Here is a 15,625-nt window from a genome sequence, read left to right as displayed (position 1 = left end):
GATCAGACGTTGGCTCAGGTTGGAGTTTCTGTGCATGACGGCCCCTTCATGAAGGGAGCGGAATCTCGAGGCCATGGAGGTTTTCCCACGTTGGGAGTTGTGGGATGCACCTTCAAGGGTTCCTTCTGCGGGACAATTGAGACCTGTTGGAGAGGTCCAGGACATCCCATATGGAATGACTCCAGTGCACCGTTCGAGGATGGATGCCTGGACGTGCGCTCGCATTCCAATTGTCTCCTAGCAACAAGGCAGTTTAGATCTGATGGCTCTGCGGGAGAAACCTGGGTGGCTGAGTTGAAATGGACTTTCCTGAGGATGGGTCCTAATGTTTGTTTGTGTACATGAGGGCCTTGAAATGAGGCCGTGGCACCGGGACCCTGAAGTATTCTCGTAAGCTTTTGACATAGCTCCCATGCACAAGTTTCTTGTGGAGACGAGAATTTTTCTGATGGGTGCTTCAGGAAAACCCCTATGGTCGTATTGGAATCCAGGCTTTTGAGGAGACATGCCTGTGAACCAAAGCAATGGATCCGATTATGTCCTAGGGTCCTGTCTGGTTCAATCTTCTTCTCTGGGGACATCCATCTATGGAATGAGTGGAGGTAGTTGCTCAGCTGGTGTCAGACCGCCCTTGTTTGTGCCGGGCGACCTACACTATTGGGATGGCCTCCGGGACTTTGGAGGGTTCTCCTAATTTGTACGGTTTGGGACAATGGAATGGGGAGAATTCCCAGGGATTGGGTAGGCGCAGTACTAATGTGTGACTCCAGGGGACCCAGCCTGGAGGGTGTGTGGCCCAGGACTTTGAGGACAGAAGTCTAAAAACACAAACTCAGCTTAGGTTTGGGAATGTAGGTATGGCAGACCCAATCGACAAACCATGAGAAGAACTCTTCAGGATATGAAGAAACAGCGAGTCTGAGGCTTTTGCTCAAGCTTTTGTCTCGGCATTTTGTATCAGCGATGGCCGTTGAATGTCGGGGAGACCTCATGGGCCATGGACGAATCTTCCTCTCTGTGGATTTAGCCCGATCCCAATTGTTTTTCGTCAATCTGTGGGATGGGAGGGCTCCTTTCAGGTTTGTTACCTCAGGTGTCCCACCAAAAGAGGAGTTCCAAAGCAGAGCCCTAGGGACGAGTGAAGGGACAAAGCGAACTATGGTTAAAAATTGGGGCCAGGGGCATGGCAGGCCCCATATGCGGGCTCAGGGTCAAGCCACTGAGAGGCCTTACTTGAGGACTAGGCTCAGGCTGAGGGTCTCAATGTGTGTTTGTGACCAATGTGGCCCGCGAGCATGGGCGGGGCCTCATGGGCCACACTGGTTTCAACTACACGGAACGTTGGACAACATGGCAAGCACAAGGTTTCTTGCCATGGGGATGGAGATCTGATTTCTGCATCATTTTCAACCCTGGGCATTGGTTTGAGATAAGTTATAGGATCTGAAGCCTGAAAATCGAGGTTGAGAAGAGATGACGACCTAAGGCCATGGCGGGTCGGATGTGCTCAGAGTGAGGCCAGCTGTCTGGAGGGGCCAGGAGGTCCACGCTCAGGTTGTGTCTGCAACGGCATCAGTGCCCAGGTCAACCTATATATTTGGGGTACAGCCAAGTGGCGTGCAGGTTGATCCTCATTTGGGGTTTCGGGGTAGCCCCAGAGGGCAATGTTTTTCTTCTGGAGGGCAGGCAGAGTGTTGCATTGTAGTTCTGGATTGCCAAACTGGAGGGCTTGTGGGCCCGTAGTCTGAGGACGGAAGTCTGAGAACAGAAGCTAGGCTTAGGTTTCTGGGTGAGGACATGGCAGGCACAATCTACAGACCTGACTCGAGATCCCGTGGATCTGAAGTCAGGGCGAGTATTAGACGATCGCTCAGGTTGTGGTTCTGTCCCTGATGGACACTTCATGAAGGGGGGGGATCACGAGGCCATGGGGGTTTTCCCACGATGGGAGTTGTGAGAAGCTCCAAACTGCAAAGATTCTTGCAGGACAATTGAGACCTGTTGGTTGGCTCCAGGCCAACGATAAAGAGCAGGGTTCTAAGGATGGACGGCTGGGTAGCACACCTCGCATTCCAATTGTCTCCTAGCAACAAGACATGTTAGATCTGCTGGATCTGGGGGAGCAACCGAGGAGGCTGAGTTGTAATGGACTCTCCTGTGGATGGGTCCTAATGTGTTTTTGTGTCTATGGAGACCTTGGAATGAAGCGGTGGCACTGGGGCCCTGAAGGGTTCTCCTAAACAGAAGCTTTGACAAAGCACCAAAGTGCAAGTTTCCCATGTGTAGAGGAGATTGGTTCTGATGGGTGAGTCAAGAAACAGCCATATTCTGGTATTGAAATCCAGGCCTCTGAGGAGAGATGCCTGGAAACCAAAGCAATATATCCGATTAGTGCCTAGGGGTCTCTTCGTTCCTTTTTGCCTCTGCGGACACCAGTCTACGGGTCTGAGTGCAAGTAGGCCCTCAGATGGGCTCAGATTGCCCCTGTTTGTTCTGGGAAGCCACCACTATTGAGATGGCCTCAGGGACTTTGGAGGTTTATCCTCTTAGGAGGGTTGTGGCCATTGGAATGGGCACACAGAAATCCCTTGGAGAGGGCAAGTACAGTCCTCAGGTTTGGCTCCAGGGTCCTGAGCCTGTACGGTGTGTAGGCCAGGGCTGTTTGGACCGTTGTCTGAAAACACAAACTCGGCTTATGTTTCGGGTCAAAGGTATGGCAGGACTGATCTACAGACCATGAGGAGAACTCTTCGGGATATGGAAAAAGGGCGAGTGTGAGTCTCTTGTTCAAGTTTTTGTCTCTGGATATCGTGTCACCCATGTTCATGAAATATCCGGGTGACTTCATGGGAAATGGACAAGTCTTACTCTCTGGAGTTTTGGCCCCATCCAAAGAGTTTGGGGTCATTCTGTGGAATGGAATATGTCTGTTTTTTTGTCGTTGTTGTTGTTTTGTTTTGTTTTGTTTTTTAACCTCAGGTGTCCAACCAAATGAGGGACTCCAGATTAGAGCCCTGTTCTGGGGCGACTGGACAAACAGAAATCTGTTTAAATATTGGGGCCTAGGGACATGTGAAGCCCATTATCACATCTAATGGTCCAGTCCCTAAGAGGACTTACTAGAGGACAGGACTCACGCTGAAGGTCACAATGCATGTTAATGTCCTCGTCGCACTCAAGAATGGGCGGGGACTCAGGGTGAATGCTGGTATCTCCTACACTGAACGTTGGACAACATGCCAACCACAAGGTTTCTTGCCAGAGGTAAGGAGGAGTTCTGATTTCTGCATCACACTCACCTCTGGGCAGGGATTGGAGATCAGGTCTAGGTTCTGAAGCCTGAAAACTGAAGTCGGGAAGATATGATGAACTAAGGCCATGGTGGGTCTGATGTGCTCAGGGTGTGATCAGCTCTCTGGGTGTTGGTCAGGAGATCCGGGCTCAGGTTGTGTCAGAAAGTGCATTAGTGTCCAGGTTAAACTATATAATTGGGGTACATTCGAGTGCCGTGTAGCTTGATCCTCATTTAAGCTGCCTGGCCAGCTCATTAGGCAATTTTTTTTTTTTTTTTAGAGTGCAGGCAGAGTGCTGCATTGTGGGTCCGGAATTGCCAAATTGAGGGTTTCGGAGCCAGGAGTGTGGGGACGGAAGTCTGAGAACACAAGCTAGGTTTGGGTTTCAGGGCAAGGGCACGGCAGGTACCCACTTCACATCAGAACCAAGATGTCATGCATCTGAAGTCAGGGCGAGGATCAGACGTTGGCTCAGGTTGGAGTTTCTGTGCATGACGGCCCCTTCATGAAGGGAGCGGAATCTCGAGGCCATGGAGGTATTCCCACGTTGGGAGTTGTGGGATGCCCCCTTCAAGGATTCCTTCTGCGGGACAATTGAGACCTGTTGGAGAGGTCCAGGACATCCCATATGAAATGACTCCAGTGCACCGTACGAGGATGGATGCCTGGACGTGCTCTCGCATTCCAATTGTCTCCTAGCAACAAGGCAGTTTAGATCTGATGGCTCTGCGGGAGAAACCTGGGTGGCTGAGTTGAAATGGACTTTCCTGAGGATGGGTCCTAATGTTTGTTTGTGTACATGAGGGCCTTGAAATGAGGCCGTGGCACCGGGACCCTGAAGTATTCTCGTAAGCTTTTGACATAGCTCCCATGCACAAGTTTCTTGTGGAGACGAGAATTTTTCTGATGGGTGCTTCAGGAAAACCCCTATGGTCGTATTGGAATCCAGGCTTTTGAGGAGACATGCCTGTTAACCAAAGCAATGGATCCGATTATGTCCTAGGGTCCTGTCTGGTTCAATCTTCTTCTCTGGGGACATCCATCTATGGAATGAGTGGAGGTAGTTGCTCAGCTGGTGTCAGACCGCCCTTGTTTGTGCCGGGCGACCTATACTATTGGGATGGCCTCAGGGACTTTGGAGGGTTCTCCTAATTTGTACGGTTTGGGACAATGGAATGGGGAGAATTCCCAGGGATTGGGTAGGCGCAGTACTAATGTGTGACTCCAGGGGACCCAGCCTGGAGGGTGTGTGGCCCAGGACTTTGAGGACAGAAGTCTAAAAACACAAACTCAGCTTAGGTTTGGGGATGTAGGTATGGCAGACCCAATCGACAAACCATGAGAAGAACTCTTCAGGATATGAAGAAACAGCGAGTCTGAGGCTTTTGCTCAAGCTTTTGTCTCGGGATTTTGTATCAGCGATGGCCGATGAATGTCGGGGAGACCTCATGGGCCATGGACGAATCTTACTCTCTGTGGATTTAGCCCGATCCCAATTGTTTTTCGTCAATCTGTGGGATGGGAGGGCTCCTTTCAGGTTTGTTACCTCAGGTGTCCCACCAAAAGATAGTTCCAAAGCAGAGCCCTAGGGACGAGTGAAGGGACAAAGCGAACTACGGTTAAAAATTGGGGCCAGGGGCATGGCAGGCCCCATATGCGGGCTCAGGTTCAAGCCACTGAGAGGCCTTACTTGTGGACTAGGCTCAGGCTGAGGGTCTCAATGTGTGTTTGTGACCAATGTGGCCCGAGAGCATGGGCGGGGCCTCATGACCACACTGGTTTCAACTACACGGAACGTTGGACAACATGGCAACCACAAGGTTTCTTGCCATGGGGATGGAGATCTGATTTCTGCATCATTTTCAACCCTGGGCATTGGTTTGAGATAAGTTATAGGATCTGAACCCTGAAAATCGAGGTTGAGAAGAGATGACGACCTAAGGCCATGGCAGGTCCGATGTGCTCAGAGTGAGGCCAGCTGTCTGGTGGGGCCAGGAGGTCCAGGCTCAGGTTGTGTCTGCAAGGGCATCAGTGCCAAAGTCAGCCTATATATTTGGGGTACAGCCAAGTGGCGTGCAGGTTGATCCTCATTTGGGGTTTCTGGGTAGCCCCAGAGGGCAATGTTTTTCTTCTGGAGGTCAGGCAGAGTGTTGCATTGTAGTTCTGGATTGCCAAACTGGAGGGCTTGTGGGCCCGTAGTCTGAGGACGGAAGTCTGAGAACAGAAGCTAGGCTTAGGTTTCTGGGTGAGGACATGGCAGGCACAATCTACAGACCTGACTCGAGATCCCGTGGATCTGAAGTCAGGGCGAGTATCAGACGATCGCTCAGGTTGTGGTTCTGTCCCTGATGGACCCTTCATGAAGTGGGGGGATCACGTGGCCATGGGGGTATTCCCACGATGGGAGTTGTGAGAAGCTCCAAACTGCAAAGATTCTTGCAGGACAATTGAGACCTGTTGGTTGGCTCCAGGCCAACGATAAAGAGCAGGGTTCTAAGGATGGATGGCTGGGTAGCCCACCTCGCATTCCAATTGTCTCCTAGCAACAAGACATGTTAGATCTGCTGGATCTGGGGGAGCAACCGAGGAGGCTGAGTTGAAATGGACTCTCCTGTGGATGGATCCTAATGTGTTTTTGTGTCTATGGAGACCTTGGAATGAAGCGGTGGCACTGGGGCCATGAAGGGTTCTCCTAAACAGAAGATTTGACAAAGCACCAAAGTGCAAGTTTCACATGTGTAGAGGAGATTGGTTCTGATGGGTGAGTCAAGAAACAGCCATATTCTGGTATTGAAATCCAGGCCTGTGAGGAGAGATGCCTGGAAACCAAAGCAATATATCCGATTATTGCGTACGGGTCTGTTCGTTCCTTTTTGCCTCTGCGGACACCAGTCTACGGGTCTGAGTGCAAGTAGGCCCTCAGATGGGCTCAGATTGCCCCTGTTTGTTCTGGGAAGCCACCACTATTGAGATGGCCTCAGGGACTTTGGAGGTTTATCCTCTTAGTAGGGTTGTGGCCATTGGAATGGGCACACAGAAATCCCTTGGAGAGGGCAAGTACAGTACTCAGGTTTGGCTCCAGGGTCCTGAGCCTGTACGGTGTGTAGGCCAGGGCTGTTTGGACCGTTGTCTGAAAAGACAAACTCGGCTTATGTTTCGGGTCAAAGGTATGGCAGGACTGGTCTTACTCTCTGGAGGTGTGGCCCCGTCCAACGAGTTTGGGGTTATTCTGTAGGATGGAATAAGTCTGTTTTGTTGTTGTTGTTGTTTTGTTTTGTTTTGTTTTTTAACCTCAGGTGTCCCACCAAATGAGGGACTCCAGAGTAGAGCCCTGGGGAGGGGCGACTGCACAACCAGAAATCTGGTTAAATATTGGGGCCTAGGGACATGTCAAGCCCATTAGGACATCTAATGGTCCAGTCACTAAGAGGACTTACTAGAGGACAGGACTCACGCTGAGGGTTACAAGGCATGTTTATGCCCTCGTTGCACTCAAGACTGGGCGGGGACTCAGGGTGAATGCTGGTTTCTCCTATATTGAACTTTGGACAACATGCCAACCACAAGGTTTCTTGCCATAGGTAGGAGGAGTTCTGATTTCTGCATCACACTCACCCCTGGGCAGGCATTGGAGATAAGGTCTAGGTTCTGAAGCCTGAAAACTGAGGTCGGGAAGAGATGATGACCTAAGGCCATGGCAGGTCTGATGTTCTCATAGTGCGGTCAGCTCTCTGGGTGTTGGTCAGGTGGTCCGGGCTCAGGTTGTGTCAGAAAGTGGTTTAGTGCCCAGGTTAGACTATATAATTGGGGTACATTCGAGTGCCGTGTAGGTTGATCCTCATTTATGCTTTCTGGGCAGCTCATTAGGCAATTTTTTTTTTTTCTAGAGGGCAGGCAGGGTGCTGCATTGTGGGTACGGAATTACCAAACTTGAGGGTTTTGGGGCCAGGAGTGTGAGGACGGAAGTCTTAGAACACAAGCTAGATTTGGGTTTCAGGGCGAGGGCACGGCAGGTACCCACTTCACATCAGAACTAAGATGTCATGCATCTAAAGTCAGGGCAAGGATCAGACGTTGGCTCAGGTTGGAGTTTCTGTGCATGACGGCCCCTTCATGAAGGGAGCGGAATCTCGAGGCCATGGAGGTATTCCCACGTTGGGAGTTGTGGGATGCCCCCTTCAAGGATTCCTTCTGTGGGACAATTGAGACCTGTTGGAGAGGTCCAGGACATCCCATATGGAATGACTCCAGTGCACCGTTCGAGGATGGATGCCTGGACGTGCGCTCGCATTCCAATTGTCTCCTAGCAACAAGGCAGTTTAGATCTGATGGCTCTGCGGGAGCAACCTGGTGGCTGAGTTGAAATGGACTTTCCTGAGGATGGGTCCTAATGTTTGTTTGTGTACATGAGGGCCTTGAAATGAGGCCGTGGCACCGGGACCCTGAAGTATTCTCCTAAGCTTTTGACATAGCTCCCATGCACAAGTTTCTTGTGGAGACGAGATTTTTCTGATGGGTGCTTCAGGAAAACCCCTATGGTCGTATTGGAATCCAGGCTTTTGAGGAGACATGCCTGTGAACCAAAGCAATGGATCCGATTATGTCCTATGGTCCTGTCTGGTTCAATCTTCTTCTCTGGGGACATCCATCTATGGAATGAGTGGAGGTAGTTGCTCAACTGGTGTCAGACCGCCCTTGTTTGTGACGGGCGACCTACACTATTGGGATGGCCTCAGGGACTTTGGAGGGTTCTCCTAATTTGTACGGTTTGGGACAATAAATGGGGAGAATTCCCAGGGATTGGGTAGGCGCAGTACTAATGTGTGACTCCAGGGGACCCAGCCTGGAGGGTGTGTGGCCCAGGACTTAGAGGACAGAAGTCTAAAAACACAAACTCAGCTTAGGTTTGGGGATGTAGGTATGGCAGACCCATTCGACAAAGCATGAGAAGAACTCTTCAGGATATGAAGAAACAGCGAGTCTGCGGCTTTTGCTCAAGCTTTTGTCTCGGGATTTTGTATCAGCGATGGCCGATGAATGTCGGGAAGACCTCATGGGCCATGGACGAATCTTCCTCTCTGTGGATTTAGCCCGATCCCAATTGTTTTTCGTCAATCTGTGGGATGGGAGGGCTCCTTTCAGGTTTGTTACCTCAGGTGTCCCACCAAAAGATAGTTCCAAAGCAGAGCCCTAGGGACGAGTGAAGGGACAAAGCGAACTATGGTTAAAAATTGGGGCCAGGGGCATGGCAGGCCCCATATGCGGGCTCAGGGTCAAGCCACTGAGAGGCCTTACTTGAGGACTGGGCTCAGGATGAGGGTCTCAATGTGTGTTTGTGACCAATGTGGCCCGCGAGCATGGGCGGGGCCTCATGGGCCACACTGGTTTCAACTACACGGAACATTGGACAACATGGCAACCACAAGGTTTCTTGCCATGGGGATGGAGATCTGATTTCTGCATCATTTTCAACCCTGGGCATTGGTATGAGATAAGTTATAGGATCTGAAGCCTGAAAATCGAGGTTGAGAAGAGATGACGACCTAAGGCCATGGCGGGTCCGATGTGCTAGAGTGAGGCCAGCTGTCTGGTGGGGCCAGGAGGTCCAGGCTCAGGTTGTGTCTGCAAGGGCATCAGTGCCCAGGTCAGCCTATATATTTGGGGTCCAGCCAAGTGGCGTGCAGGTTGATCCTCATTTGGGGTTTCTGTGTAGCCCCAGAGGGCAATGTTTTTCTTCTGGAGGGCAGGCAGAGTGTTGCATTGTAGTTCTGGATTGCCAAACTGGAGAGCATGTGGGCCCGTAGTCTGAGGACGGAAGTCTGAGAACAGAAGCTAGGCTTAGGTTTCTGGGTGAGGACATGGCAGGCACAATCTACAGACCTGACTCGAGATCCCGTGGATCTGAAGTCAGGGCGAGTATCAGACGATCGCTCAGGTTGTGGTTCTGTCCCTGATGGACACTTCATGAAGGGGGGGGATCACGAGGCCATGGGGGTTTTCCCACGATGGGAGTTGTGAGAAGCTCCAAACTGCAAAGCTTCTTGCAGGACAATTGAGACCTGTTGGTTGGCTCCAGGCCAACGATAAAGAGCAGGGTTCTAAGGATGGATGGCTGGGTAGCCCACCTCGCATTCCAATTGTCTCCTAGCAACAAGACATGTTAGATCTGCTGGATCTGGGGGAGCAACCGAGGAGGCTGAGTTGAAATGGACTCTCCTGTGGATGGGTCCTAATGTGTTTTTGTGTCTATGGAGACCTTGGAATGAAGCAGTGGCACTGGGGCCCTGAAGGGTTCTCCTAAACAGAAGCTTTGACAAAGCACCAAAGTGCAAGTTTCCCATGTGTAGAGGAGATTGGTTCTGATGGGTGAGTCAAGAAACAGCCATATTCTGGTATTGAAATCCAGGCCTCTGAGGAGAGATGCCTGGAAACCAAAGCAATATATCCGATTAGTGCCTAGGGGTCTCTTCGTTCCTTTTTCCCTCTGCGGACACCAGTCTACGGGTCTGAGTGCAAGTAGGCCCTCAGATGGCCTCAGATTGCCCCTGTTTGTTCTGGGAAGCCACCACTATTAAGATGGCTTCAGGGACTTTGGAGGTTTATCCTCTTAGGAGGGTTGTGGCCATTGGAATGGGCACACAGAAATCCCTTGGAGAGGGCAAGTACAGTCCTCAGGTTTGGCTCCAGGGTCCTGAGCCTGTACGGTGTGTAGGCCAGGGCTGTTTGGACCGTTGTCTGAAAACACAAACTCGGCTTATGTTTCGGGTCAAAGGTATGGCAGGACTGATCTACAGACCATGAGGAGAACTCTTCGGGATATGGAAAAAGGGCGAGTGTGAGTCTCTTGTTCAAGTTTTTGTCTCTGGATATCGTGTCACCCATGTTCATGAAATTTCCGGGTGACTTCATGGAAAATGGACGAGTCTTACTCTCTGGAGGTGTGGCCCCGTCCAAAGAGTTTGGGGTCATTCTGTGGGATGGAATAAGTCTGTTTTGTTGTTGTTGTTGTTTTGTTTTGTTTTGTTTTTTAACCTCAGGTGTCCCACCAAATGAGGGACTCCAGAGTAGAGCCCTGGGGAGGGGCGACTGGACAACCAGAAATCTGGTTAAATATTGGGGCCTAGGGACATGTCAAGCCCATTAGGACATCTAATGGTCCAGTCACTAAGAGGACTTACTAGAGGACAGGACTCACGCTGAGGGTTACAAGGCATGTTTATGCCCTCGTTGCACTCAAGAATGGGCGGGGACTCAGGGTGAATGCTGGTTTCTCCTACACTGAACGTTGGACAACATGCCAACCACAAGGTTTCTTGCCATAGGTAGGAGGAGTTCTGATTTCTGCATCACACTCACCCCTGGGCAGGCATTGGAGATAAGGTCTAGGTTCTGAAGCCTGAAAACTGAGGTCGGGAAGAGATGATGACCTAAGGCCATGGCAGGTCTGATGTTCTCATAGTGCGGTCAGCTCTCTGGGTGTTGGTCAGGAGGTCCGGGCTCAGGTTGTGTCAGAAAGTGGTTTAGTGCCCAGGTTAGACTATATAATTGGGGTACATTCGAGTGCCGTGTAGGTTGATCCTCATTTAAGCTTTCTGGGCAGCTCATTAGGCAATTTTTTTTTTTCTAGAGGGCAGGCAGGGTGCTGCATTGTGGGTACGGAATTACCAAACTTGAGGGTTTTGGGGCCAGGAGTGTGAGGACGGAAGTCTTAGAACACAAGCTAGATTTGGGTTTCAGGGCGAGGGCACGGCAGGTACCCACTTCACATCAGAACTAAGATGTCATGCATCTAAAGTCAGGGCAAGGATCAGACGTTGGCTCAGGTTGGAGTTTCTGTGCATGACGGCCCCTTCATGAAGGGAGCGGAATCTCGAGGCCATGGAGGTATTCCCACGTTGGGAGTTGTGGGATGCCCCCTTCAAGGATTCCTTCTGTGGGACAATTGAGACCTGTTGGAGAGGTCCAGGACATCCCATATGGAATGACTCCAGTGCACCGTTCGAGGATGGATGCCTGGACGTGCGCTCGCATTCCAATTGTCTCCTAGCAACAAGGCAGTTTAGATCTGATGGCTCTGCGGGAGCAACCTGGTGGCTGAGTTGAAATGGACTTTCCTGAGGATGGGTCCTAATGTTTGTTTGTGTACATGAGGGCCTTGAAATGAGGCCGTGGCACCGGGACCCTGAAGTATTCTCCTAAGCTTTTGACATAGCTCCCATGTACAAGTTTCTTGTGGAGACGAGAATTTTTCTGATGGGTGCTTCAGGAAAACCCCTATGGTCGTATTGGAATCCAGGCTTTTGAGGAGACATGCCTGTGAACCAAAGCAATGGATCCGATTATGTCCTATGGTCCTGTCTGGTTCAATCTTCTTCTCTGGGGACATCCATCTATGGAATGAGTGGAGGTAGTTGCTCAACTGGTGTCAGACCGCCCTTGTTTGTGACGGGCGACCTACACTATTGGGATGGCCTCAGGGACTTTGGAGGGTTCTCCTAATTTGTACGGTTTGGGACAATGAAATGGGGAGAATTCCCAGGGATTGGGTAGGCGCAGTACTAATGTGTGACTCCAGGGGACCCAGCCTGGAGGGTGTGTGGCCCAGGACTTAGAGGACAGAAGTCTAAAAACACAAACTCAGCTTAGGTTTGGGGATGTAGGTATGGCAGACCCAATCGACAAAGCATGAGAAGAACTCTTCAGGATATGAAGAAACAGCGAGTCTGCGGCTTTTGCTCAAGCTTTTGTCTCGGGATTTTGTATCAGCGATGGCCGATGAATGTCGGGAAGACCTCATGGGCCATGGACGAATCTTCCTCTCTGTGGATTTAACCCGATCCCAATTGTTTTTCGTCAATCTGTGGGATGGGAGGGCTCCTTTCAGGTTTGTTACCTCAGGTGTCCCACCAAAAGATAGTTCCAAAGCAGAGCCCTAGGGACGAGTGAAGGGACAAAGCGAACTATGGTTAAAAATTGGGGCCAGGGGCATGGCAGGCCCCATATGCGGGCTCAGGGTCAAGCCACTGAGAGGCCTTACTTGAGGACTGGGCTCAGGCTGAGGGTCTCAATGTGTGTTTGTGACCAATGTGGCCCGCGAGCATGGGCGGGGCCTCATGGGCCACACTGGTTTCAACTACACGGAACGTTGGACAACATGGCAACCACAAGGTTTCTTGCAATGGGGATGGAGATCTGATTTCTGCATCATTTTCAACCCTGGGCATTTGTATGAGATAAGTTATAGGATCTGAAGCCTGAAAATCGAGGTTGAGAAGAGATGACGACCTAAGGCCATGGCGGGTCCGATGTGCTCAGAGTGAGGCCAGCTGTCTGGTGGGGCCAGGAGGTCCAGGCTCAGGTTGTGTCTGCAAGGGCATCAGTGCCCAGGTCAGCCTATATATTTGGGGTCCAGCCAAGTGGCGTGCAGGTTGATCCTCATTTGGGGTTTCTGTGTAGCCCCAGAGGGCAATGTTTTTCTTCTGGAGGGCAGGCAGAGTGTTGCATTGTAGTTCTGGATTGCCAAACTGGAGAGCATGTGGGCCCGTAGTCTGAGGACGGAAGTCTGAGAACAGAAGCTAGGCTTAGGTTTCTGGGTGAGGACATGGCAGGCACAATCTACAGACCTGACTCGATATCCCGTGGATCTGAAGTCAGGGCGAGTATCAGACGATCGCTCAGGTTGTGGTTCTGTCCCTGATGGACACTTCATGAAGGGGGGGGATCACGAGGCCATGGGGGTTTTCGCAGGATGGGAGTTGTGAGAAGCTCCAAACTGCAAAGATTCTTGCAGGACAATTGAGACCTGTTGGTTGGCTCCAGGCCAACGATAAAGAGCAGGGTTCTAAGGATGGATGGCTGGGTAGCCCACCTCGCATTCCAATTGTCTCCTAGCAACAAGACATGTTAGATCTGCTGGATCTGGGGGAGCAACCGAGGAGGCTGAGTTGAAATGGACTCTCCTATGGATGGGTCCTAATGTGTTTTTGTGTCTATGGAGACCTTGGAATGAAGCGGTGGCACTGGGGCCCTGAAGGGTTCTCCTAAACAGAAGCTTTGACAAAGCACCAAAGTGCAAGTTTCCCATGTGTAGAGGAGATTGGTTCTGATGGGTGAGTCAAGAAACAGCCATATTCTGGTATTGAAATCCAGGCCTCTGAGGAGAGATGCCTGGAAACCAAAGCAATATATCCGATTAGAGCCTAGGGGTCTCTTCGTTCCTTTTTCCCTCTGCGGACACCAGTCTACGGGTCTGAGTGCAAGTAGGCCCTCAGATGGGCTCAGATTGCCCCTGTTTGTTCTGGGAAGCCACCACAATTGAGATGGCCTCAGGGACTTTGGAGGTTTATCCTCTTAGGAGGGTTGTGGCCATTGGAATGGGCACACAGAAATCCCTTGGAGAGGGCAAGTACAGTCCTCAGGTTTGGCTCCAGGGTCCTGAGCCTGTACGGTGTGTAGGCCAGGGTTGTTTGGACCGTTGTCTGAAAACACAAACTCGGCTTATGTTTCGGGTCAAAGGTATGGCAGGACTGAACTACAGACCATGAGGAGAACTCTTCGGGATACGGAAAAAGGGCGAGTGTGAGTCTCTTGTTCAAGTTTTTGTCTCTGGATATCGTGTCACCCATGTTCATGAAATTTCCGGGTGACTTCATGGAAAATGGACGAGTCTTACTCTCTGGAGGTGTGGCCCCGTCCAAAGAGTTTGGGGTCATTCTGTGGGATGGAATAAGTCTGTTTTGTTGTTGTTGTTGTTTTGCTTTGTTTTGTTTTTTAACCTCAGGTGTCCCACCAAATGAGGGACTCCAGAGTAGAGCCCTGGGGAGGGGCGACTGGACAACCAGAAATCTGGTTAAATATTGGGGCCTAGGGACATGTCAAGCCCATTAGGACATCTAATGGTCCAGTCACTAAGAGGACTTACTAGAGGACAGGACTCACGCTGAGGGTTACAAGGCATGTTTATGCCCTCGTTGCACTCAAGAATGGGCGGGGACTCAGGGTGAATGCTGGTTTCTCCTACACTGAACGTTGGACAACATGCCAACCACAAGGTTTCTTGCCATAGGTAGGAGGAGTTCTGATTTCTGCATCACACTCACCCCTGGGCAGGCATTGGAGATAAGGTCTAGGTTCTGAAGCCTGAAAACTGAGGTCGGGAAGAGATGATGACCTAAGGCCATGGCAGGTCTGATGTTCTCATAGTGCGGTCAGCTCTCTGGGTGTTGGTCAGGAGGTCCGGGCTCAGGTTGTGTCAGAAAGTGGTTTAGTGCCCAGGTTAGACTATATAATTGGGGTACATTCGAGTGCCGTGTAGGTTGATCCTCATTTAAGCTTTCTGGGCAGCTCATTAGGCAATTTTTTTTTTTCTAGAGGGCAGGCAGGGTGCTGCATTGTGGGTACGGAATTACCAAACTTGAGGGTTTTGGGGCCAGGAGTGTGAGGACGGAAGTCTTAGAACACAAGCTAGATTTGGGTTTCAGGGCGAGGGCACGGCAGGTACCCACTTCACATCAGAACTAAGATGTCATGCATCTAAAGTCAGGGCAAGGATCAGACGTTGGCTCAGGTTGGAGTTTCTGTGCATGACGGCCCCTTCATGAAGGGAGCGGAATCTCGAGGCCATGGAGGTATTCCCACGTTGGGAGTTGTGGGATGCCCCCTTCAAGGATTCCTTCTGTGGGACAATTGAGACCTGTTGGAGAGGTCCAGGACATCCCATATGGAATGACTCCAGTGCACCGTTCGAGGATGGATGCCTGGACGTGCGCTCGCATTCCAATTGTCTCCTAGCAACAAGGCAGTTTAGATCTGATGGCTCTGCGGGAGCAACCTGGTGGCTGAGTTGAAATGGACTTTCCTGAGGATGGGTCCTAATGTTTGTTTGTGTACATGAGGGCCTTGAAATGAGGCCGTGGCACCGGGACCCTGAAGTATTCTCCTAAGCTTTTGACATAGCTCCCATGCACAAGTTTCTTGTGGAGACGAGAATTTTTCTGATGGGTGCTTCAGGAAAACCCCTATGGTCGTATTGGAATCCAGGCTTTTGAGGAGACATGCCTGTGAACCAAAGCAATGGATCCGATTATGTCCTATGGTCCTGTCTGGTTCAATCTTCTTCTCTGGGGACATCCATCTATGGAATGAGTGGAGGTAGTTGCTCAACTGGTGTCAGACCGCCCTTGTTTGTGACGGGCGACCTACACTATTGGGATGGCCTCAGGGACTTTGGAGGGTTCTCCTAATTTGTACGGTTTGGGACAATGAAATGGGGAGAATTCCCAGGGATTGGGTAGGCGCAGTACTAATGTGTGACTCCAGGGGACCCAGCCTGG

Source organism: Mustela lutreola, chromosome 5 (genome assembly GCF_030435805.1).
Source record: "Mustela lutreola isolate mMusLut2 chromosome 5, mMusLut2.pri, whole genome shotgun sequence".
NCBI classification, from domain to species: Eukaryota; Metazoa; Chordata; class Mammalia; order Carnivora; family Mustelidae; genus Mustela; species Mustela lutreola.
The sequence above is the reverse complement of the archived record's forward strand: the minus strand, read 5'-3'. Positions refer to the sequence as shown.